The sequence below is a fragment of the Puma concolor genome, chromosome C1, assembly GCF_028749965.1.
Source record: "Puma concolor isolate L17-30 chromosome C1, mPumCon1.1.hap2, whole genome shotgun sequence".
Classification (NCBI taxonomy): domain Eukaryota; kingdom Metazoa; phylum Chordata; class Mammalia; order Carnivora; family Felidae; genus Puma; species Puma concolor.
Genome location: NC_141674.1, coordinates 194,655,015 through 194,677,301, shown reverse-complemented (window position 1 = coordinate 194,677,301; position 22,287 = coordinate 194,655,015). Strand labels below are relative to the sequence as shown.

Sequence of the window (22,287 nt, the reverse complement as noted above, 5' to 3'; positions counted from 1 at the left end):
CGCTGCGCCCCCCCCCCCCCCCACCGTCTTATAAACAAAGCCGTCAGAATTTGCCTGGGACTGTCTAACCATTGTGTCTCTTTTTGCTTTTCCATGTGTGAAGTGGAAGCGAAAAACGTGGGGGTGGGGGGTGGGGGGCTGTTCCCAGGCATTTACTTGGGAGGGAGGGATATCGGGGGACACCCAGGAAGGCGCAGACCAGAGTTCTCCTCTACATCCCCAACCGGCGGCCAAGGCAGGTGGCTCTACACTTGGGTGAGCTCACTGCAGTCACTATGCTCACTCCAAGGCCCAGGAGGAGGGTGAGAAGAGAGATCGGATCAGAAGGGAGGAGTCCTGGCGCACAGCCGTGCTGGCACTGCGCACGCCCGCTTCTCTCCCTGCCGACCGCCGGCTCTTTTCATCCCTCCTTGTGTGTTGGGGGGACTGTTCCAGGCTCCCTCGCCCCCACTCCACCCTGAGAAAGGGCACGTCCTGACTCAGTCGGGAAATGAAAAGTGAAGCTCTCTGATGGTGGCCATGCCATGTCACCAGTACCCAAGTCGGGAGATGCTGGAAACAAGGATGAGCGAGCCTCCTAGGGGCGGCGCCTCCAGGGCACAGACGGGTTGGCTCGGTTGCCCCAGATCCGGGGTAGGGCAAACAGGGTGAGGGGCGCCCTGAAAGGGTCCTTGGCGAGTGGCCTGTGGCACCGACTCAGCACCTCCCACTTGCCCCCCGCCCTCGGCCTCTTGCTCTGGGAGGGGTAACGGGAGCCCCAGGACGCCGGGACCTGCAGGCGACGTGGGTGGAGGTCAGCCAACTAGAACGTGGAGCCTGAAGACCCCGAGTCAGGCAGTTCAGGTGCGCAGCGCACGCCCCAAGGGCTGTTCGAGGAGTGTCCGTCCCCAAGTTACCACGGCCGCCGCCTACGCATCCCTCGGGCCCGGTCCCCTCACTGTACCGCTCGCCCTGCTCCTGTCCTGATCCTCTGTCCAGGCCGCCTCAGTCAAGTTCTGAATGACGAGCTCCAAGGCAACGGAAGTGCGTCAGGGCTCCCGGTGCTTCTTTGAGTGACACTTAATGAAATGCTACGTTAAGGAAACACATGCTACGTTAAGGTCACTCCAGCGGCCGTTCTGGCGCTGTGCGTGCAGGTTTATTGTGACTGTCCTCGCTTGGGGCCATCAGGGCCACAGCGCAGGTCACCACTGTCTGGGGCCGGTGAAGCAGCCTCTGTCCAGTGGCGCGTGCCTTAGAGTACGGTCCGAAAGAACTTTCTGCGGTGAGGGAAGCGTCCCTGGGGCTGGGCTGTCCAGTATGGAAGCCACCGGCCACATGTGTCGTGAAGCACTTGAAATGTCAGGGGCGCCTGGGTGGCTCAGTCGGTTGAGCGTCCAACTTCGGCTCAGGTCACCATCTCGCGGCTCGTAAGTTCGAGCCCCGTGTCGGGCTCTGGGCTGATGGCTCAGAGCCTGGAGCCTGCTCCCGATTCTGTGTCTCCCTCTCTCTCTGCTCCTCCCCCCGTTCATGCTCTGTCTCTCTCTGTCCCAAAAATAAATAAACGTTAAAAAAAATTTTTTTAAAGACATGTCATAGCTAGTGCAACTACGAATATGAACGCTCAATTTTATTGCATTTTAAATAGCATAAATCAGCCCCTTATGGCTAGGAGCTCCCACATTGGACAGCACAGCCTTCTGTGACGTTACTGAACCCTGCTACAGCCAGGTAGCAAGTCGGCTCCCAAATCTTTTTGCTTCAGAAAGACAACTGCCCAAATCACAAGCCCTTGAGCACCTCCTGAGGAGAAAAATTTCTAATTAAAGGCAAAAACAGTCTTTTCTGTCTCCCTTGACTGACACCAGCAACTTCTCTCTACTCACATTCTGCTGACAACCACAATTTGGGGCTCCCCGGTGTAGACACACATGGCCTTACCTTGAAGTGAGAAAAAGAAGCCTTCCACACCTAGGTGTCGGGGTGGCGGGGGTGGGGGGGGGGTATACCCCGGGGAGTCAAGGGATTCTGTTATGGTTTCCAAGGGCAATAAGTCTAGTCTACATTCCTTTCCTCCAAAGTTGTCAAAGGATTCCCATTAACCTTAGTGATGGCTCTCCACAGGGCCTGCGAGGCCGGGGCCACAGTTCTGGGTGCGAACCAGTGGAGGGTCATCTGGCTGCTGGCTTGTTAAAGACTTTGAGTGAAGCAGAGAGAGAAAGAGAATGAGAGAGAGAGAGGTTTCCATTTTCAAGGTACATTGTTTCTTTCAGTGAAGACTTCTGTAACTGATACAGGTAACCATAGATCACCTGGGGACGATTTCAAAGACGAGAGGCTGGGTGAGTAAAAATCACAGCGGATCTCGATGGCCAGGAACCAGGACGGCACAGGCACATCACAGACAAGCCCCTGAGCTTCTTGGTATTTAAAATGATCCACACGCTTGCAGAAAAGACAAAACCCCTAAAGGATTTGAATTATAATTCCAAGTGCTATTTTAAATTATCATCAAAAGGACAGATTAATTTTTTCATACCTCCCAGTAAAATGGGGGTCCGTTTCTCACCTTTGCTGCCACACCCCCCCCAAAGCTACCCCCACCAGGTTCCTTAGGGGCCTTTCCTATTTAATAGGCCCTGCAGCAGGCAATTCTAGAAAATGAGTTACACTAAAGACTGGAAGTTAGGATGGGCACGGGGCAAATGAGAGCTGGAACTTGGGGGGGGGGTCTCCCTTTAAAGTTCTGCTGATCGCATTTAAAAACAGGCACATGGCATGCTTTCCAGAAATACAAAATTCAATTTAAAGAGTTCTTCCTCATCTTTCTTCTCTGAGGATAGGTGTTCATACTACTTATGGTCAGCTGACTCTGAGGTTTCAGAGGCTCTGAAATGATTGTCCACTGCAAATAGACTTTATCAGTCAACGCCTGGGTCTACTATTTAAGAAGAGCTGTGTACAAAAAAATAAATGTACCCCAGGCCTCTGGCCCTGGAGACGTCACTGTTTATCTGGCGTGACAAGAAACAAAGTTCAGAGAGCAATACAGGAACAAATATGAGCCCGTATTAAGCTGTGAGTTGCAAACCCCCTGTGTGGTCAGGGTTCAAAAGGCAGAGATCTCTGTGGGCTCTAATCAGAAGACCAGCAGGGCCATTCCCGAGGGGGGACAGGTTGGAGCGTTCGTGCTGGACCTTGGAGGCCCCTCCAGCGCCTCAGGGAAGCGGTCCCAGGAGGAGGCGGGGCTTGGCCACTGAAGCTGCAGGCCTGTGAGGCTCATGGGGTCGCTCAAACCTGCGTCCCGCACCCAGCCACGGGGCAGGAGCAGACCTTCCTGCCCCGCTTCCATGCACATACCCAAAGTCAGCCACTCTCGGCCACGGTTCCGGGTAGTAACCTCGATCCAATACTGGGGTACCAGGGACACGGGTGAGAAAATAGTTTAAAGCTCAGTGTCTGCCACCAAAGTGACAGGGACGAATTCCCAGCCCTACTATCTACCATGAGTCGTGTCAACTTATGAATTCCAGCCAGTGACCTAGCCTTCCGGAGCCCCCCACATCTGTCAAAGGTGGATGATAATGGTTCCCCTGCAGGACTGCTGTGAGGACTAAGTAAGATTAAATAACAAATGTACAATGTCCAGCAAATCATTTATATAATTTATATTTATGATATGAACCCTATACCAATCTTTTGTAGAAGAGGCAGGAAGGTTAAGTGAAGAACTACTCTCTCTTCTGTGCTTTTCTTTTCTAATTTGTGGGTTGTTTGATCACAAACTATTCTCATTTTGACCAAGCTCACTGCAGTACGGTTTCCCCGCAGTGCCTTTCAAAGGACAGAAACTTGAATGATCTACTATTTTCATAGCAATTTGGCTTAATTTTTTTTCCCCCTGAGACCGGCAGAATAGGTTAAACTTAAGGAAAACGGTGCTGTGAGGCTAGCAAGAAAAATTTAATTTAGTTTCTGGATCGGACTGACCACGGTGAATCCTAAACAAGAAACTAAAGAAACCACGTGCTGTCGAAAAGCACTTCGGTCACTGAGAGAGCACCTACCAGGAGGCAGGCCCTATGCTGCATCCAGATGGCCGCCTGTGCCCTCGTAAGTAAAAGTTCTCATCAATAAATATTTCTTAAATACTCAAAGAGATAAGGACAAGTGCTTAGATCTGGAATGATGGAGAAACCGGTTTTGAAATGTGAATTGTGTGCAACCGATAAAAGAATGAACATCCAGATTGGATGAAGATTGTCTAAAACCCCATTAAAAAATCATACCAGACAACGGGCAATTTACGGAAAAGAGAACTTAAATGGCCACTGAGCCCATAAAAGATATAATGGGAGATGATTAAAAGGCACGAGTTAGCATAGGATTACATATGATCCCGCAAAGAGATGATAGCAATGACTCAAATAAATCTCTGCATACCCTGTTCATAGCAGCATTAGTGTCCATAGTCAAAAGGTAGACACAATTGATGGAACGGATAAACACAATATGGTACATATATACAAGGGATTATTACTCAGCCTTAAAAAGGAAGGAAATTCTGACACAGGCTATAACATGGATGAACCTTGAAGGCACAACGCTAAGTGCAATAAGTCAGATATAGGAAGATAAATGCCATATGATTCCACTTTTATGAGGACCCATAGGGGTCAGACTCATGGGGACAAAGTAGAAGAGACAAAAAAGGGGGTGGGGCAGAGGGGGAAAGGGGGAGCTGGTGTTTTGTGAGCACAGAGTTCAGGGAGGGAAAATGAAAATGTTCTGGAGATGGAGGGGTGGTGATTGAATGTGAATGTGCTTAATGTCACTGAACTGTACCCCTAAAGATGGTTAAAATGGTCCATTTTATGTTATGACTATTTAACCACAATTTAAAAAATGTATTTCCAAACTTGGATTCAAAAACGCCGTTATCCTAGGGGCACCTGGCTGGCTCAGTCAGTGGAGTATGTGACTCCTGATCTCAGGTTTGTAGGTTCAAATCCCATGTTGGGTATAGAGATTACTTAAAACATAAAACAAAATCTTAAAAAAAAATCACTATCACCCTTTCAAAAAAAATCCCTTAAATATATCCTTCTTTCTTCTCCCATCATTGAACTTCTTTAGTGTGCCTTTACTATTAAAAATGCAAAAACTGGGGTGCCTGGGTGGTTCAGTCGGTTAAGTGGCCAACTGCTGATTTTGGCTCAGGTCACGGTCTCACGGTTCGTGAGCTTGAGCCTTGCATCCGGCTCTGCACTGACAGCATAGAGCCTGCTTGGGATTCTCTCTCTCTACCTCTCTCTCTGTCTTTCTCTACCCACCCCACCCCCCATGTGCATGCTCTCTCTCTCTCTCTTTCAATAAATAAACTTAAAGAAATGAAAAAAAATTTTTTTAAGAATGAGGTAGGCAATGAAAGAAGTCTAAGGCAAACCATAATGTGAAAAAGCTGATATACACAATACTTTCCATTTATGTTAAGAAAAAGAAATACATTGTATGTGTACAACACAGAGGAAGGTCTCCCAGGAAACACCCCAAACTGGTCACAAAACTTGCTTCTGAGGAGAACGGGGTGGGGGGAGTAAATGGAAACTTGGATTTACTTTTACTGTGGAATAATTTTTTTTAATTTTTTTTAACGTTTTATTTATTTTTGAGACAGGGAGAGACAGAGCATGAACGGGGAGGGGCAGAGAGAGAGGGAGACACAGAATCGGAAGCAGGCTCCAGGCTCCGAGCCATCAGCCCAGAGCCCGACGCGGGGCTCGAACTCACGGACCGCGAGATCATGACCTGAGCCGAGGTCGGCCGCTCAACCGACTGAGCCACCCGGGCGCCCCTGGAATAATTTTAAAAGAGATCCATAATTCCCCAGTATCAGGGAAGGAAGGCTGGAGTCTCCTGCCCAGTGGGCTTGGCAAACTGGGTCCAGGACTGCCATCTCTGACTCGGACAACCTACTACAAAGTGGAAAACAGGCTAACGCATGCGGAGGGGGAAGGAGACCTTTCGGACTGCGAATATTATGAACAGTTGTCTGTAAAAATAAAACGTATCTGTGAAATCACGAGTTTCAGTTTTCAGTGTGGAAAATATGGCCAGCGCATTTCTGCTTGGGAGGTAACAGCTCCGCCTTGAGCCAGAAATAGAGGAGTCTAGATACACCACATGTTATTGGTGCGAGGTAGACAGACTATTTAACTCCTTCCAGGATCTGTTTTCCCATCTGCAAAATGGGTATAACAAGAATACAGATGGTGGGGGGCGGTTATGAGGATTATAAAGCATCTGGCATGTACCAAATGCACAGGAAATACCATTAACATACACATGAAAGTCTCATTTTTTAACAGGGTGCATGGAGTCTCAAAAGCCAAAGCCAAAGCCAGTTCTCTCCCTTGTGCAGAACCCAGCATCTAAAGAAGCATTCAGTAAATAGGACCCTGGGCCTTACCCACCGGATCCGCGGTCCTCCAACCTCAGCCAACATCCAAATGGTCTGAGGGGCTTGTTAGAAATACAGATTCCCAGAGTCCATCCCAGCAACTGTGACTCAGTGGGGCTGGCGTGTGGCCCTGGAACCTGCTGTCTACCTCCAGTGCTGGACAGAGTGCACTTAAGAACTCCTGTTCTACGAGAACTATTTGGAAAAGATGAGGCAGAGCTCAAATGCCCTCCTTTGCCCCCGCCAAGTCTGCTTTCCCCTATTCTGCTTCCTCTTCCCTCTCTGCAAGAAAATGACCCCTCTTTTTCTTCTTCCTTCTCCAGGGTTTTGGGAAGTGCAGTTTCTAGAAAAAAATGTGCTTGCTGTTTCTTGACAAAGCCTCCACAGGACTGTTTTTAAAAACAGAAAGCGGTGGCGGGGTGGGGGTGGGGGGGCACCTGGGTGGCTCAGTGGGTTAAGCACACGACCCTCCATTTTGGCCCAGGTCATGATCTCCCGGTTTCCTGGGTTCGAGCCCCGTGACAGGCTCTACACTGACATGTCAGAGCCTGCTTGGGATTCTCTCTCTCTCCCTCTTTCTCTGTCCCTCCCCCGCTCACTCTGTTTCTCTCTCAAAATAAATAAACTTAAAAAGAAGAAGAAGAAGAAGAAGAGAGGAGGGGGAAGGAAGGAAGAAAGAAAGGGCAGCTTCCTGGAGGTGGGCAAGAGAATGCCAGGAAGCAGGGGGCTCTGAGGAAGCCCTTCACATTTGTCCCAGAAAGACGAAAAATCCTTCGAGATCCCATCTCATGGACAGACAGACCTTTTCCATCCCCTGTGACAACATCCAAAGAGTCTGTCTTCCAGTTGGAGAAGTAGCAGAAATCAGAGACAGAGTAAAAACTGGGCTGGAGGAAAAAGAGGGGTGCAGAGCGGGCACGGGGCGGGCGGCAAACGGACAAGCGCCGGACATAACAACGTGACGTGGATGTACGTTCAGGCCAAGTCTAAGTGTCCCTTTCTCAGTACCTTGTAAACAAAAAAATATATAAAAATAAAGACTCACCTAAAATGCTGCTTGCTTGCTTTGTGCGTGCGTGTGTGTGTGTGTGTGTGTTTCTTGCAGCTTTGCAAACACCAACTAATGAATCCGTCTGGCCAGGACAGCCCCTCCGGAGGGAGGTAAACAGTCACAGGCTCTCAGGGCCTATCTGCTAAGTAAACCACAACCACAATGGGCGAGAAGTTAAGCAGCTCGTGCGGTGAGAGGCTGCCTAAAGTTAATTAATTGCCTCACGTCTGTTGCTGATAAAGCAGGTCTTAAAGGGTGGCTGTTTTCAAGTTGTGCAGCCTTAGGTGGAAGTTGAAAATTAAAAGAGTTGCTCCTCTAAGAGATTCGTGACTTCAGGATCAAACCTTATTAACACTAGTGGCGCGGGGTGGATGGGAGAGATTTGAGGAGGGAAGAGGGGCCCCGTTCAAGTCAGGCGCCCATGCTGCCATTACCCTGGAGTTTTACTTCAAAAGACAGTAGAGATGCGTTTCCCAGTTCGGGGTGGTGACGGGCATCCAAGAGGGTCCATCCGTCTCGTCCAGCCGTGACCCCTCCCTGTCATACCTGCACTCCCTTTGTCTAGTGTGTTATTACTTCCGTAAACTTTCTATGATAGAACATTCCACCGTAAACCCGAAGCTCCACCCCAGCCACGTGTTGCCCAGCCTCAATGACCATCAGCTCAAGGTGAATCTCATTTCATCTAAACCAGCTGTTCTCAGACTTGAGTTTGAATCGGAATCACCTCAGTGGGGGCTGGGGCGGGGAGGGCTTGTTTCAAGAAGTCTGAAGGGAGACCTGAGAATTTGCATTTTCCCAGGGGCTGCTGGTGCTGCTGGTTAGGAAATCACATTCTGAGAACCACTGATCGATATTCTCACTCCCTTTTTTTATTATTATAAAACCAATCTCCCATAGCTTGTCACTTCACTTGAAATATTCAGTGCTCTAAAAAATAATGCCATTATCACACCTGAAAAATACGGATAATTCATGAATGTCATCAAACACCTCGTAAGGGCTCAAATTTCCAAATGCCTCATAAATGTCATCATTTTTTTTTTAGTGTATTCTAATCAGAATCCAAATAAGGTCCATATTAGGATTATGTGATGTGTCTTAATGTCTTTTCGTCTTGAACCATTAATCCTCCTTTAACTCTTTTATTTCCTTGCAATTAACTTGTTGAAGAATGTTTATGGCTTTTTAAGAGGTAGAATAGCATAGTGGTGAGCTCCCTGGGGTCCAGCTGCGCGCGCTCGTGACCTTGCTGAGTTAGTCACCCTCTCTTAGCACCGGGCTACTGGTAAATGTTTAACAAGCAGCTCTCAAGGGAGGAGGGGAAGTGGGGGAAATCCAAGCCCCGATTTGTACTTTTGCCAATGTCTCTGGTGTCTGCACCGTACCATGGCCGATTTCAAGTTACCAACATGCTGTCACAAAACACAGAGCCTGGAGGTGTGTGGGGTGGCACATTGTCACACAAAATGTCCACGGTCCTGACACGAGAGACATGCATACTCCCAAGCGCAGACACGAACAACTCATAAGAAAATAATTGGAAAGTGATGACTTTTGAGTACTTATCACCTTTGTTTTTAATATGATTTATGTGTTATGGGTCTATTTAATTTTTATTAATGGCCATGTTTAACCACTAGCTTGCCAAATTCCTGTAAGTTTAATGGTCAGTGCCGGCTGCCGTATACAGCTGTCCCTCCGTCTCGCAGCCATGAATGGGAGGCATCGCAGCTCTAACGCTTAGCGGCGAGGCTGAAAGAAGACCGTGCACTGGGGCGTGCGGTGGGACCCACTGCGTGCACTTGACCTAGAGGACATCAGATAGAGTTACTTGCTCCCAGGGCTGGGCTGGGAAGGCGGCCATGTGGGGGCTTGTGTCAGATCACCACCTACAGGGGTCGCAACCAGAAGGGCGAGAGCGGCAGAGGTGGCCCTTGGGCCTGGCTCGATCACCACACAAATTCCAACCCGCCAGAAGAAATGCTGTGTAGAAGAACTGACTCAGGCCTGTGCCCCTCCCCTCCACTTCACGAGGCCACTTGATCTGTTTGCTAAAACCAAGACCCTTCTTTTGAGGTAGATCAGGTTACTGGCAAGGTGATTATTGTTTCTAATGGTCTGCAAACAGGTTCTCAGCTGTTAACCCCTCCAGCCTCCGGGGACACAGGGACAAGCCAGAATGGGCAGAGGCAAACCTCCCTGGGAGCTCAGGGGGTTGAGGGATGCTAAAAGAAGGAGTCTGGGCAGGGGTGGGGGAGGGTGCGCAGCGCCTGGGTGGCTCAGGTCATGATCTCTCCGTTTGTGAGTTCAAGCCCCACATCTGGCTCTGTGCTGACAACTCAGAGCCTGGAGCCTGGTTTGGATTCTGTGTCTGCCTCTCTCTCTGTCCCTCCCCCCATGGGCACTCTGTCTCTGTCTCAAAAATAAACATTAAAAAGAAAAAAAAAATGAGGCTGGGTTTAGAAGGGTCCTGTGCTAGTGAACAAATGAAGTTCAACTGCAGGCTGAGCACTGACACCTGCATTAGTTCCCCGCATAGCCTGTGACTCTGTCCTGACTCCCTCCGCTCCCAGGAGCACCCCCCTCCCACCCCTGCCTGAGCGTGACCCAGTGGGGCTGGAGAATGCATTGTCCACAGAATATGTAAATAAAGGAGGCAAGGTCAAGTGACACTAAACCCTGCCTGCCGGTCACCCTAAGCTCTCTGGGCTGCTACTTCCCAGCAGTGTGAGCTCAGGCAAGTTATTTAACTTCTCTGAGTCTCGGTTTCTTCATCCATTCGATGGGGATAACAACGATTTCCACTTGTGGGGTTGTGGGGCAAATTATAAGTAATGCATGTAGGGTACTTAGCAAAGTTCCTGGCACATAATAAGTACACAAGAAAGACTAGCTGCTATTATCATTGTAATGCACGTGGATACTGTCATCGTTGATAACAAATCTATTAATAGTTATTCCTTTCCATGTATTTTCTCATTCAGTAAATATTAAAAATAGCATAGGGCACGTCTTTGGGGCAGTTAGACTTTAATTTTTTTTTTCATGTTTATTTTTGAGAGAGTGGGACAGAGTGCAAGTGGAGGAGGGGCAGAGACAGAGGGGACACAGAATGCGAAGCGGGCTCCAGGCTCTGAGCTGTCAGCACAGAGCACGATGAGGTGCTCGAACCCATGAACCATGAGATCATGACCTGAGCCGAAGTCAGATGCTCAACAGACTGAGCCACCCAGGCGCCCCAGGACGACTACCCTTTAAGAAGGGTCTTCACTCTCCAGAAAGCACTCATTAGATTCTGGGAGCATTTTCTCCATGCCCCTCAGGGGGGCTCAAGCCCATGAAAGATGACAGTGTTGTGCACACTTGAAATGGCAAAAAGGCAACAGGGATTATTAAAGAGCGCCACCGGAGAGGACAAGAAGAGAGCGAAGCAAGCATGAGGTGTGGGAGTCTGAGGCAAGCAGAGGGAGGACGAGGCCCCCTTAAGACAGATGCCATTTGGGGCGCCTGGGTGGCGCAGTCAGTTAAGTGGCTGACTTCAGCTCAGGTCATGATCTCGCGGGCCCGTGAGTCAAACCCTACGTCAGGCTCTGTGCTGACAGCTCGGAGCCCGGAGCCTGTTTCGGATTCTGTGTCTCCCTCTCTCTCTGCCCCTCCCCTGCTTGTGCTCTCTCTCTCTCTCTCTCTCTCTCTGTCTCTCAAAAATAAATAAATATTTAAAAAAAAAAGACAGACACCATTTAGAAAAATATGATGTCGCCAAGGCATTCTTCTACCCCGCCGTGGTACCTACAAACTCTTTCTAAGCATGCTGACACGGAAGAGCGGTGACTCCTTAACATGAAAACGGGAAATTGTTGACACTCAGAAATGGCCGTTTCAACCTTGTTGCACGAAGGCTTTCCTTCAGCTGGACGTGTAGTCATGGAGAAGATTACGGCACAGTGGGCAGGCTGAGCCCGCTTATGTGCAAGTATGTGCCCAGAAAGAGCCCCAAAAGGTCACTGCATGAAGTCATGAACAGCAGTCAGCTCAGAAGTGTGAAATCTGGATGTAGGAAAAAGGCTTTGCTTACTTCATTACTTCTTTATAAAGTTTGGTGACGATCACATACCACTTCTTTCCCTATTTTTGAAATTTAGATATAATTCATCTTTCTGAAGTGTGCAGATCGTAAGTATACTGATTGATCGGTTCTGGCAAATGTACATACCCACGTAGTCCCCACCCCTGCCAAGATCTAGAACATTCTCCTCATCCCCAAAAGTTCCCCCGTGTCCCTTCCCCAGTTAATCTCCTCCCCTGGTCCCTCTGTTTCCAGTCCTTGCAAACAAACACTGATCTAATTTCTAGTTCAGCCTGTTCTAGAACTTCACATGAGCTGAATCATACAGTACATACTCGTATCTGGCTTCTTTCACTCAACACGTCAGTGAGATTCATCCATGTGGTCACATTCCTCAGCAATTTGCTCCTTTTTATTGATGAGCAATATTCCATTGCATGGACCCACACCAGTTCGTGTTGTCGTCCGTCAACCGTCACCTGCTTTCAGTTTTTTGATTATTAGGAGGAAAGATGCAGAGAAATTCATCTCCAAGCCTGTAGGAGGGCACATGTGTTCTCTCCCATAGGCAAATATCTGGGAGCAGGGTCGCTGGATTGAAGTTGACGGTGTTACACATTCTCACCGGGGACCTCGTGATCAGGACGAAATGGAGCCAGAGAGGTGGGGGTGGGTGGGAGAGGAAGGCTGGAGTGAGGAGGATGTGGCGTTCTAGGGCAGAAGATGCCATGGACGGTGATTTGGAAGGCCCCAGCCTCAAACCGGGTCTTCGTCTTTGGGCAAGTCGGGGGTCCAGTTTCCTCATCTGGAAAAGAACAGCCACCGTGTTAAAGAAGATGGAAGGTGGGAGCACGTGGTTTCAGGCAGACCCACCAAGAACACGGGCGGGTCCCTATCAGACCTCTCGCCCTGACTTGGAGGTGGGAAAGCATGGCCAGCGTCCCTATCACTGGGCATAAGTGAGGAGCAGGTCACGCTCTTCTTGGCTTTCTAGGTAGCTAGGGAAGAATGGGTGAGTGACTAGCTTCAGAAAGTCAGTTCTGTATGGTCTCTAGCTCATAGCTTCCCAGGGCCAACTTCTTGTCTTCTGCACCTCTTCCTCCGTAATCCAGCAGAGCAGGGGGGCCAGGCCCGGATGCGCATGCTGGTAGCCAGTTGTCCGCTGGGAGAGGAGGGAGCCACGTGAAGGACCAGGGAAGGTACAGGGAAGCCCTTCGGTGCTTGTAGAGGGGAGCTCTTCTATGAGACCTCAGCTGTTGGCCCCGGGGAAGGAAGCACAGCAGAAGGCTGAGAGCTGGTCCTTGGGCGACCGCGTCACCAGCCACCCTGCCCCCGTGGCTGCTACTCCGCACGCTTGTCCTCCTGCTGTTCTGTGATCCGACGGAGTCCCGGAGAGCCGTGTTCTCACTCCTTGTCTCCCCCGGTTCCCTGCAAATAGTAAGAGCCCATTGGACAAATGAACACACCATGCTTCTTGTGCCTTCACGTTGGGAAGAGGCCGAGGCGACCCTTTGAAGGCCGCGCAGGATGGCTGCGTTGCCCGAGTGACCTAATGCCGGGATCGTTATTTCCAGAGCGTTACATTTTCCCACTGCCAAGCCCAAGTTAAGTCTCAAAATTCTCAGTCCCTCGCATGAGACTTTCCCTTTTGTTTATAGGCAGGAATATTTCCCCTCTGTGTTCCTGCCTCTGGCAAGGCTTTAAACATCGTCAGGATGTTTGAAAAGCACACCGCTCAAAGTAGAGCTTCGGGGAGGGGGGAGAAAAAGAGGATAATGTGAGCATTATTTTGGATTTTTGCCCCCTCCTGGCCAGGGCCATGGCTGTGGCTCTGATTACAATAATTTTGCCTGGATCTATTAGGTCTTGTTTTATCAAAGTGACTTACTCTTGTTTTTCTTTCCTCGCTCCTGCAGGCATGGCCTTGGGAGGGAGACAGTCTGGCAGCTGTGAGAAGCATAAGGAGCAGGAGGGGAGCCCGGGGCACCGGGCCTGGATGCGGAGCAGACGCCTCTCCTCTGGACACGCACACAGCGCCCTCTGATTCTAGCGCCCAAGGAGCAGCATCGCCACGGACTTTGACTTCGCTTTGCGAAATAAAAATCAACACAACGTGTAAAGTAAGCTGAGGCTCTTCGGGCTCTAGTGCTGGCACAGCTCCAGCTGACTGGGAGGAGCCACTGGGCAGCTGGGCCCCTCAGGGAGCTTCCATTCAGAAACTCCAGTAAAAGAGGAAGGTAACAAAGACAAAGGGTGTCCTTAGAGGTTACGGTGAGTGCTGAGCACCAAGGCTTGGGGATGAGAAGAAAAGCAATTCGAGGAACTGCCATCTCGCCGCCTGTCTCTCACTTTCCTTCTTCCCGGTGTCCCGGCCAAATACAACAGCCCCTCAGCCACCCCCCCCCCATCCCCACGCCCCACCCCCACACAACGATTTCCCTCTGGGCTCCAGGTGTTTACTTGGTCTGGGATGCTCTTCCCTCAGTCCCTTAAGGGTCAACTGCTTCCTTCCCAGGGTGTGGGCCCTGGGTGTGGGACAGTGACCCCATGTACTCCTGGGCACAGGAGCATTTGGGTGAATCACTGGATCATATTCTCCCTGTTGTGTCCAATGGGCCAGTGTTAGCTTCCTGGAAGGATTCTTGTGAAGACTAAATTAGAGAGTATGTATTCAGCATAGTGCCGGAACATAATAGGTGCTCAAACAAATACGGGAGGGAATAATAATACAGAATAATGCGTGAGTGTTCGGGGAGTCGTGGAGCGTCAGATACAATCAGAAAGGGATCCAAGATCCTGAGCTCTGACTGCTTGAAACGCTATCTTCCCTGTCACAGTGCATGGCATACAGTCAGCACGTGACCAACACTCACCCAATGAGTTATTCCATATGGAAAACCATGGATGGCAAACTAAAAAGTCTAGTGTTTATTTTGTCTTTCTATTCAACTAACGTTAAGTGCTAACTGTGTGCCAGGCACTATGGCAGCCTCTGGGGAGACAAAGAAACCGGGCCCTGTCCTCCAGATGGCTACAGAAGTCAGATTTTAGGAGGGATTTGGGGATGGGGGTGGGGAGGAGGGTTGGATGAACAGAACCCTGGGGAGGGTAGGGGGGAAGCCGAGAGAAGCTAGCGTGGCCTGCCAGGCCAGGCAGAGCTGAGGGTGGCCAGAGGGCTGGTTTGGGAGACAGGCCAGAGGAGAATTCTCAGCAGGTAGAGGGACAAGGTGGCGTGAGAGATTTCCACAGAGGGGACTCCAGAATCCCAGGAATTTGTCTGATCCCTGAAGAGCAGGGGTTTTCCCAGCACCCCTGGGAGGAGGTAGCACCTCTAACCACATCCCACCCTCCACCCCCGGCCCTTCGCTAGAAACTCTGTCCGGTCCACAACAGGGCATACTGGGGCTCACACTGACCTTCAAATGTAGGGAGCAATTTCCCAGTGCAACCCACAATACAGAGCCCAAGACCCGAGGCTCAGAGACTTTCCAAGAGGGAAGGAACTGGGCTGAGCTCAGAGGAGCTTAACTGAACATTAAGCAAACACCTTTCATTATAGCAACTCAGGGTCTTTCCATTCGTCTCCTTAATGTGCAATTAACTGTTCCCACTTTATGCCATATTATTTCTCTTCCTCTGCTCTCTTGCTCCCTACCTCTCTCCATGGGGTGAGATTTTAATTTATCCATTCATGTAACAATTATCCATTGAGTACCAACATGCCAGAGATACAAAGAAAAACAAGACAGAACCCCAGCTTTCCACCTTGGCAACAGTTATTGAAAGTTAAATGTCATCACAGCCTTTGACTCAGCAGGTTCAACTCCCAAGAATTTATTCTAAAGATACACTCCCACAGGTGCCAACACTATTACATAAAAGGACAATTCTTGAACTATTTTAAATACCAATTCAAAATTGGGAATAATACAAAGGTTCACCAATAGGGAACCGATAAAATTGATTATGATAAATGTAAGCAATAGGATACTCTAATGGGCAAGAAAAGGGTTGATCTTTTATGAGTATGTGTGCCTCCATGCTGATTTCGCTTTATTTCTTATTGAAGCGTACTTGATACAATATTATATTAGTTTCGGGTGTACCACAAAGTGATTCAACATTTATATACATCGAGGGGTGATGACCACTGATAAATCCAGCTGCCATCCATCACCATAGACAGTTGTTACATATTAATAACTATATTCCCGATGCTCTACATTGTATCACTGGGTCTTCTTTATTTTACAACTAGAAATTTGTACCTTTTAAGCCCTTTCCTTTCTTTTACCAGACTCTACCTGCATGCAGCCCCTCGTCAACCACCAAATTGTTCTTTGTATCTATGAGTCCATTTTTTTGTTTTTTAGAGTCCACATGTGAGTGAAATCACGCAGTATTTGTCTTTCTCTGAGTTATTTCACTTAGTGTTATGCCCTCCAAGGCTATCCATGTGCTCACAAATGGCAAGATTCCATTCTTTTTCGTGGCTAATATCCTATTGTATGTACCCAGCACATCTTCGTTATCCATTCATTGCTGACAGACACTTAGGCTGCTTCCGCAGCTTGGCTGTTGTAAATAACACTGCAATGAACGTAGGGCTGCACATATCTTTTCAAATTAGTGTTTTCCTTTTCTTTTTTAATAAATCCCCAGAAATGAAATTGCTGGATCTTATGATGGTTCTGTAAAAATATTGATCTTTAGGGGCGCCTAGGTGGCTCAGTCGGTTGAGCGTCCAACTTCGGCTCAGGTCACGATCTCGCGGTATGTGAGTTCGAGACCCACATCGGGCTCTGTGCTGACTGCTCAGAGCCTGGAGCCTGTTTCAGATTCTGTGTCTCCCTCTCTCTCTGAGCCTCCCCCGTTCATGCTCTGTCTCTCTCTGTCTCAAAAATAAATGTTAAAAAAAAATTAAAAAAAAAAAGATTGATCTTTATGGAAGATAAGGAAAGATCATTAAGAAAGATGATTCAGGGGCACCTGGGTGGCGCAGTCGGTTAAGCGTCTGACTTCAGCCAGGTCACGGTCTCCCGATCCGTGAGTTCGAGCCCCGCATCAGGCTCTGGGCTGATGGCTCAGAGCCTGGAGCCTGTTTCCGATTCTGTGTCTCCCTCTCTCTCTGCTCCTCCCCCGTTCATGCTCTGTCTCTCTCTGTCCCAAAAATAAATAAACGTTGAAAAAAAAATTTTTTTTTTAAATTAAAAAAAAGAAAGATGATTCAGTGAAAAGAGCATATATATCACTTTTTTTTAATGTATGCAATTATATACATACGAGGTCTATCTAGAATCTACAGCTGAGCTGTCCAACATGGTAGCCATGAAACTTGAAATGTGGCTGGCTGGAATTGAGATATGCTGGAAGTACAAAATGCACAGCAAATTTCAGAGACTTAGTATGAAAAAAAGGAATGTAAAATATTTCAATTGTTCTTTATTTTGATTACCTGTTGAAATGACAACATTTTGGATACAGTGGGTTAAATAAAACATACTACTGAAATTGATTCTACTTTTTTAAAAAGTGCTTTTGAGTATATCCACAAGAAAGTGTATACTTATGTATGTGGCTCATATTATATTTCTATTAGACAGCAAGCACTATTCTAGCTCGGAGCCAGCAAACGATTGTCCCGGGGCCAAATCAGGCTGAAGCCCACTTTTATAAATTAAGTGTTATTGGAATACACCCACGCCCATTTGTTTAGGTACTGTCTGTGGCTACTTCCCGGCTATAAGGATAAGACTGAGTAGTTGTGACAGAGACAGTGTGTCCACAAAGCCAAAAATATTTACTATCTGGCCCTTTATAGAAATGGGGCCTCAGTGTTGCCCCAACCCCCATTCTAGAAGAATCTATAGGAACCACCGTCTATAATGGCTACCTTTAGGGTGGACATGAAGGCAGATTTTTAGTTGCCCCCACGCCCCACCCCACAATAAGATATTATTTTTGTCAGCAGGGAAGAAAAACAATTAAAAGAACTTTTAATTAAGAACCTGCCCTCAAGGAGTGCGCATTCTAGTAGGGGGTCAAGCAAGCAAGGAACTGAAAAGTCAAGGAGAAGTACAAGGTCATTGTTAGATGTTTGAAATGCCAAGTAGAGAAGATTAATAACCAGTGGCTGCTGACAGCTTAGAGATGGCCACAGTGTGCCAAGTAATGCTTGATAGATCTTATTTTGTTTTATCACAACATCCTCATTTTACCTTTGAGGAAATTGAAGCCTAGGGACAAATAACTTGCTTAATGAAACACACCAGTCTCTACTGGGGAGTTACCCTGGAGAAGCAATCCGTCAGATCAAGGAAGACTTTTACTAACTATAGCTCTCCCTGACTCTATCTCCCTAACTAGCATTTTTGTCTGTTTTTCTATAATCAGATTGAGCAGGTGGGGGCTATGCTTCTCTGGGATGTACTAAACGTCTTTAAGAATCTTTTCATTATAAGCAATGACCTGTTTGTAAATCACTAAAACTACTCAGAAGCAAAAAAGTGACTGTGCCATTCTGCACCTTCCCCCCCACCACATCCCCAGTGCTCCCACTGGAGGGTGGCCTCCCAGACTTCATACTTAAAACATACACAGTGAGGGGCGTCTGGGTGGCTCAGTCAGTTAAGTGTCTGACTTCAGTTCAGGTCATAATCTCACGGTTTGTGAGTTCCAGCCCCATGTCGGGCTCTGCGCTGACAGCTCAGAGCCTGGAGCCTGCTTCGGATTCTGTCTCCCCCTCTCTCTGCCACTCCCCCACTCGTGCGCTCTCGCTCTCTCTCTCATAAATAAACATTAAACACACACACACACACACACACACACACACACACACACACACACGCAGTGCTTTTAGCAGAAGCAGTGTGTGATGATACTGTCAGGAGACTGGCTTTTATCACCTAACAATAAAGCATGGACTTTTTTTACATGATAGCACTCCTGATCTACTTAATTTTTTTTAATAGCTACACGTGCTTTTAATAATCCTCTTTTTTAATGAAAACATCGGTTAAAGTTCTGATGGAATACTGGAAAAATACCTCTTAAGAACGACTTTTACCCTTTAGTCTTTGCTTTCAGGAAGTGGATTTATGTTTACGGCTTCTCCCAGCAGCAAGCCAGGGGCAGCTCTGGCTGTGTTGGAAAACGTGTTGCTCATTAGTTTTCAATCCCTAACAGTCTGCAGACAAACAGGCAGAGATGCAACTGAACGCAGCGTCTTTACCCCTCAGGTGCTTACACAATCGGCTGCGTTATACACCTGTAAAACCCAAGATAATAACTGTCCCAGTGATTACGACTTGCCAGGGGAATGTCAAAGTCATGTCCAGGCAGGGTAGGTGGAAGAATAACACCGTAGTGTCTGCCTCTCTTTTTCTACTTTTCCAGCCACCAACCTCCCTTGAGCCTTTTCGCCTCGTCCCTGGACTCCTGTTGAGGTCTCCAGGAGCCTCCTAACCTCAGACACGCTCTAGTACAATCCACCTGGCATGGGGTGGCCAGATTACACTCCCCCGAACACTGTTTTGTGCATGTTGCCCTTGGATCAAATCCCTAAACAAGATTCCAGATCTTTATCTTGGCATCCAAGGTCGTCCTCAGTGTTGCCCCAACCCACCATTCTGGTCTTACCACCGAGTCACTCTCTAAGCTCATCTTCCCATCTCCACCAAAGAGATCCTCTTCGCCCCCAGTTCGTCTTGCTCATTCCAGACCCTGCCTCTGCTAAGAGAGCTTCTGTCTGGCTCTCACAGTCAGCTCCCACAATCCTCTTGTTCTTTCTAAACCCTTCCCTAACTCAAATGAAATTTTCCTAAAGACTTCTGAGTCCCTCAAGCCCAAACCTTTCTCTGATCTTACCATGTTTCGATTGTTAGTTACCGTTTATATAGAGAGATTGTGTACACCCCAACTAGGCTGTACCATTCTCACTTATCACTTTATATCTTCTGTAAAATATGTGTGAGCACCTTCCATATAATACATGCTACAGATAAATATTGGTACAGATTCATTAAGAGTATTTAGGCACCCAATTGCCTGGGTGGCTCAGTTGTTTCATGATCTCATGGTTCACGAGTCTGAGTCCCGTGGCCAGCTCTGTGCTGACAGCTCAGAGCCTGGAGCCTGCTTTGGATTCTGTGTCTCCCTCTCTCTCTCTCTGCCCCTCCCCAGCTCACGCTTTGGTCCTCTCTCCCTCAAAAATAAATTTTAAAAACATTAATGAAAAAAAAAGAGGATTTAGGTTACTTCCAGTATTTTACTAGAAAAGAAATGCTGTTTGAATAATTTTGTACATCTGTGAATATTCCTGTAGAACAACTTCCTCCGGTGAGAATTGTTAGAACAAAAAGCATATCCATTTTTAGTTTTGAAATATATTTTCACATTGTCCTCCTTGAGGAACTGTAATAATTCACACTCTTAACCATAAAGTTTGAGGCACAGCCATCATATTTAGTGTTTTTAAAGGAATCCATTGAGCAGAAGAACCACACTTGATTAAACGATTCCCTTATTTTTGTACATTTAAGCTTTGTCCCTATTCAATACAGAAATCTACGTTCATGGTCCCAGAAAGTGAGAGAACGTGATCCTTTGACTTATAAATCACGTAGCTTCTCCACAGAACAACAAAAATCCAAGCACCAACTATTTTATATACACAGATGTACTCCTAAAACAGTGTGTAAAAATGATATTTTTGTAAATAAAGTCAAACAACCAACCGGAGGATTCAGCATAGTTCCGTAGAAACAACACAGATTGAAGGTCAAAGGTATAATTTTTCATCTTTTTCTTACAAGTTGTAAGACTTTGGACAAGCCGCTTAATCTCTCTGAGCTATAATTTTCCCCTCTGAAAAGGGACCTAGTATTTTATGTTTTGATATGAATGACAATGTTTTTAAAAAAAAAATCCATCTAGCTTGAGCTGCTAGCCAGCTCAGGAACCATGCCTCAGTCACTGTTTCATCCCCAGTGTCCACAGCAGTTCCTGGAATGTAGCATATATATAATCAATATGTAACAAATAAATGACCAGTATTTTATCTACTTGTCCATAGGATGAGTGCCTCGTCAAAGGTCAGATAATAAACGACCAAGAAAAGTTAGAGGTGGTCAAGGAAGGAGCTCACACGGGCACATCTACCTACTAGTCTGGCCCATTACCTCTCCATTTGAATTTGACCAAAGACTCCATAATTGTCCCCAGCTTTGCTCTATTCCAAGTGAAGAGCTGCCAGGAAGGCACCTTCTATAACCCATTTTCAGGGTCATTCCCCTTCCTTGCTTATGTATCCCACACTCTTAAGACATTGTCTCTGGTCTCTGGGGAAATGAGACTTTACATCTGGGCTCCAAGTCTACCTCCCAGCCCTTAGACCCAACACATTCTCGGGGTCTCTGGGTGGCTCAGTCTGTCAAGCGCCCGACTCTTGATTTCAGCTCAGGTCACACTCTCATGGTTGGTGAGATGGAACCTCGAAGAGGGCTCTGTGTTGGGCTCTACCCTAGGCGTGGAGACTGCTGAAGATTCTCTTCACTTCTCACTCCCCCACTCTCACTCTCTGTCTCTCAAAAACAAAAACACCCACATATTCTCCAAAATCATCCGATTTCCAACTTAATGGATCTCTCCCTTTTATTTGGGTAAAATGTTTTATCTAGACGAAATTAAAATACCCCTGGAACCTCTCTCCCACCTTCCCCAACCCTTCCTTAACTCTCTACCAATGGAGTTCTAGGACCCATATTACTTTTCCAATATCTTCTCAAGCTCTCACGGTTTTGTGTCTGCAAGCCAGCTCTGTAATTTATGGAAAGACCCAGAGAAGTTAAACGATCTACCCAAGTTTACAGAGGGAACTGGGGAGGGGAGTGGATTTTACCTCTGATCTTCAGGTTCTGGGTCCAGAGCTGGTTCAACAGCCCTCCTCTTCCCTCTGCTCACTCCCCATGGCTTCACATTTGTAAAGTGCTTTTGTTTGTCATATAGTCATAACAGTCTCAGGGGGCATGGCGCCATTGCTATTGCTAGGTACCAACCATCTCAAAGTTCAGAGGCTTAAAATAACCATCACTTCCTACTCCAGCTCCCGCGTCTGCGGTTCGTGGGGACACCGGGTAGGCAGAGCAGCTGATCTTGGCTGGCTTTGCACACGCATCTCAGGGGCAGCTGGACAGCTCTGTTCTGGGCGGGGCTGAGCTGGACTGGGGCAGCTTCCTTGGGGGCCCCCTGCCCCACATGTCTCTCAACTCCCCCCTGGGACCAGTGGCCTATCCCAGGCAGGCTCCTCTCATGGGAATAGCAGAGACGCAGGAGAGCAAGCCCAACCACACAAGCATGCTTTCAAGCCTCTGCTTGTATCCCACCTGCTAGCATCCTATTGGCCAAAGCAGGGGTCATGGGCAGAATCAGTGGGTCAGAGGATACACTCAACTCTTGATGATGGGAAGAGCCACAGAATCACATGGCAGAGGGTAGTGATAGAGGGCAGGATAAAACTGGAGGTCCTAATGCAATCTACCATGGCCGTCAAATATCAAGCCATCCTAGTGAAGCTAAGTTTTCTTCTTGCCTAAGAGCGTAGACCCGTTCTCCAAAGCACGGCCCCCCTTCACATAGGCCCACGGAGTACAGGGTGTAGCAGGAGCAGACACTGAAGGCACTTCAGTCGCTGGCGACTTGAGTGCAAGGAGGCACTTCGGTGGCTGCCGC

At 47.8% G+C, this 22,287-nt stretch overlaps 1 long non-coding RNA gene across 10 annotated transcripts in view; it reads right to left on the bottom strand.

Moving 5' to 3' along the window:
* The window catches only part of LOC147578649 (uncharacterized), a 64,943-nt gene extending 56,795 nt beyond the window's left edge, over nt 1-8,148 (bottom strand). The window contains exon 1 of one of the 10 annotated variants that reach the window (XR_015255492.1): nt 7,485-8,148. This is a non-coding gene — a long non-coding RNA (uncharacterized LOC147578649). Of the gene's footprint in view, nt 1-6,448; nt 7,024-7,484 lie in introns of those variants that run through there. The other 9 variants (XR_015255495.1, XR_015255503.1, XR_015255490.1 and 6 more) reach the window with 9 other exon arrangements.
* Nucleotides 8,149-22,287: the final 14,139 nt, after the last annotated feature.